This window comes from Camelina sativa, chromosome 12, assembly GCF_000633955.1.
Source record: "Camelina sativa cultivar DH55 chromosome 12, Cs, whole genome shotgun sequence".
Taxonomy (NCBI): domain Eukaryota; kingdom Viridiplantae; phylum Streptophyta; class Magnoliopsida; order Brassicales; family Brassicaceae; genus Camelina; species Camelina sativa.
Window position 1 is genome coordinate 22,313,187 of NC_025696.1, and position 4,011 is coordinate 22,317,197.

Consider the following 4,011-nt stretch of genomic DNA (forward strand, 5'->3'; position numbering starts at 1 on the left):
CCAGTCACCCCCATCGGTAACCACCGCCAATCACCGCGGTCGGACATAATCGTCTGCACCATCGCCAGCAACCACCGCTGGCAACTTCTTCCGGCCTCCGCCACCGACCATCAGCCACCACTACTCTCTGTTGTACCCACGATCTGTCATCTCGGGCGATAGGCAAAAGGCCTAGGCCGGGCGCGTCTAATGGGCCAAGAGCGTATTACTGATCGGCCCATCAGGCCCAGAGAAAGGAAGAGAGCGCGGAGATGCTTCGCGTTGGTCAGCTCGCAGCTCGGGCTTGGTCAAAGATTTCCGCATTCAAGAGGATTAATTAGGATACGCAAATCGTGTCCTATTAATTATGCATTAATTAGACAACAAATTGGTCGGTATAAATATGTAAGGGAGGAGTCTTTTGTAAGGGATCGAACAAATATTCAAAAACAAGCAATATAGTACAAATTCTCAAAACTCTCTCAATTCAGTTTGGAACTCTTAAACGGTGATAAGCTCCTCCGCATTCGAATCATTTCGGAAGGAGAGAATTGATTTCAGTTCTCACATTTGGCGCTAGAAGGAGGGGAGTTATCGCCTGACTCTCATTAGTTCCGACTTCATTTACAAATCCACTACACACAACCACCACTATGGCAACCGATTCTCCTAATCAGGCATCCCTGGAGGTGATCCAGAAGCTCTTGTAGGACTTGTCTGAGAAGTCCGATCGTCAGCAAGCCGCCTCCGCCGCTCTTACCGAACATTTTGACAGCTTGGAGGGTCAGGTCTCCACCCGTTTGGAGGAAGTCACGACGTCAGTAGCTGACCTCTCAGCCTCCCACCGCGCGTACGCCGATCGGGTTGATCTCCTGTCCTCCGACCAAAACCCACGTCGACGTGCTTTGGATTTTTCCGGTGTTACTCCACCTTCCACCTCGCAGGTGGCAGCAGCAAATGTCACTCCGCGAGATTCTTTCCCACCTCAAATCAATAAGCAAACCGCGCCACCGCTGGTTGGCGATGGCCACACTCCGGTTCATCCTGGTTCCGCCAGATCTTCCGAGGTCCCAATCCGTCTTCCTCTCCCTGTGGATGGAAACACTTCGACTCCGGGGTATGTTACCAATCCCGAGATCTTCTGCATGCAGAGCGAAATCCGGGACATGCGGTCCGTGATGCACAGTGCAACACTTCAGCTCCGGATATCTTTCGAGTGATCGAGGAGTCGAGACGAACTCCTTTTTCCGATCAAATAGCCCGAGTCCGCATCAAAGATACTAGCAAAATTAAGTTCTCGAGCTACGAAGGAAAAGGGGATCCGACCAATCATCTTAAGACCTTCTTGTTGACAGATAGCCGGGTGGACCTCGAGCCTCACGAAGCAGACGCTGGGTACTGCAAGCTGTTCGCAGAAATGTTTTATGGACCGGTACTACTTTGGTTCGCGTCTTTTTGCAGCCGGCTCCATAACAAATTTCACCGAGCTGTCAACCTCGTTCGTCAAGCAGTATTCAAGCCTAATCAAAACCGCGGTGACAGATGCTCAGCTTTGGAACTTAAGCCAAAAGGCTGGGGAGTCTCTCCGGTCTTACATAACAAAGTTTAAGGAGATCCANTTACAAATCCACTACACACAACCACCACTATGGCAACCGATTCTCCTAATCAGGCATCCCTGGAGGTGATCCAGAAGCTCTTGTAGGACTTGTCTGAGAAGTCCGATCGTCAGCAAGCCGCCTCCGCCGCTCTTACCGAACATTTTGACAGCTTGGAGGGTCAGGTCTCCACCCGTTTGGAGGAAGTCACGACGTCAGTAGCTGACCTCTCAGCCTCCCACCGCGCGTACGCCGATCGGGTTGATCTCCTGTCCTCCGACCAAAACCCACGTCGACGTGCTTTGGATTTTTCCGGTGTTACTCCACCTTCCACCTCGCAGGTGGCAGCAGCAAATGTCACTCCGCGAGATTCTTTCCCACCTCAAATCAATAAGCAAACCGCGCCACCGCTGGTTGGCGATGGCCACACTCCGGTTCATCCTGGTTCCGCCAGATCTTCCGAGGTCCCAATCCGTCTTCCTCTCCCTGTGGATGGAAACACTTCGACTCCGGGGTATGTTACCAATCCCGAGATCTTCTGCATGCAGAGCGAAATCCGGGACATGCGGTCCGTGATGCACAGTGCAACACTTCAGCTCCGGATATCTTTCGAGTGATCGAGGAGTCGAGACGAACTCCTTTTTCCGATCAAATAGCCCGAGTCCGCATCAAAGATACTGGCAAAATTAAGTTCTCGAGCTACGAAGGAAAAGGGGATCCGACCAATCATCTTAAGACCTTCTTGTTGACAGATAGCCGGGTGGACCTCGAGCCTCACGAAGCAGACGCTGGGTACTGCAAGCTGTTCGCAGAAATGTTTTATGGACCGGTACTACTTTGGTTCGCGTCTTTTTGCAGCCGGCTCCATAACAAATTTCACCGAGCTGTCAACCTCGTTCGTCAAGCAGTATTCAAGCCTAATCAAAACCGCGGTGACAGATGCTCAGCTTTGGAACTTAAGCCAAAAGGCTGGGGAGTCTCTCCGGTCTTACATAACAAAGTTTAAGGAGATCCAGGTCAAGATTCCAGGACTCTCGGACTCCACAGCCCTGGCCGCGCTTAAGAACGGCCTCTCGCACGAATCTCGCTTCCGCGAAGAGTTGTCCATGAATCGGTTCCCAACCATTCAGGACGCGTTACACCGGACATCAAACTGGATAGTCGCAGAGGAAGACAAAATTGCCGCTGCGCAAAAACAAAACGCTCCGCCCACAGGAAAACCACGGTTCAAAGCGCCCGCCAAAAAGACTCCGCCTACGACTCTGAAGTCCGGGCCGAGCACGTTCGCAGTCACTCAATCTCCTAAAAAGAATTCTCCAAAGAGTTCACCGTCCAAACCTCCATTCTCACCGCGCTCCAAGAGTGGTGTACTCCCAAGTAACAAGTGGGTCCGAGATGAGGACACGTACTGCGAGCTCCACAAAACCAACAGTCATTCCACTCGTGATTGCAAGAAGCTGATGCACCTCCTCGCAGAAAAGTATGTGGCGGGAGAAATGCCAAATGTAACAATCGAGGAGTTGGAGCAGAAAGCGACTCCCGAGGTGGACGAAGATGCTCCACCTTCAAAGAAACCGAAGCAGTCCGATGGCAATGAAACCCCCAAGAAAAGAATCGACGTGATAATGGGGGGGATCGCGCCTCTTTCGGAACTCCATCACTGCGATCAAAGACCATCAGCGGAAGCTCACCAGCCCCCAGCCGAAGCGAGCTAAGGTTGCAGCAAGCGATCTACCTGAAGTTTCTTTCTTCGAGAAGGAAACTGAGGAGCTGGACACCCCGCACGATGACGCACTCGTCATTTCACTTGACTTGGCGAACCATGAGGTCTGCCGGATCTTAATTGACACTGGGAGTTCGGTGGACTTGATTTTCCTCGAGATGCTCGCTAGAATGGGTATCGGGAAAGAACACATCATGGGACCGCCCTCACCTTTGGTCTTGTTCACAAGCGAGACGTCAATGTCGTTGGGCACGATCACGCTACCGGTGTCCACTCAAGGAGTGGTTAAATTTACGGTTTTTGACCGACCTGCGGCCTACAACATTATTCTGGGAACTCCCTGGCTCTACCAGATGAAGGCAGTAGCCTCGACGTACCATCAGTGCGTAAAATTTCCGACCCCACAAGGAGTCCGAGAGATTCTAGGAAGCCAAAGGCCGGCAAGGAGCTGCTATCTCGCAAGTCACAAGCTCCTGGTTCAATAACAACCACAGCTCGAGGTCCCGAAGAATCCAGTTCGGAAGCAGTTAAAAGGTGACCTCACTGGGTCCATTTTCATCAATGATAAGTTTCCGGATCAGGAAATCAAGATTGGAGTAGGATTGGATAGCGAGCTCCGCGCCAGTCTGATAACCTTCCTAAACGAAAATATGGCCACCTTCGCGTGGTCCGTAGACGAGATGTCCGGTATAAGTCAAGAAGTTATCTCCC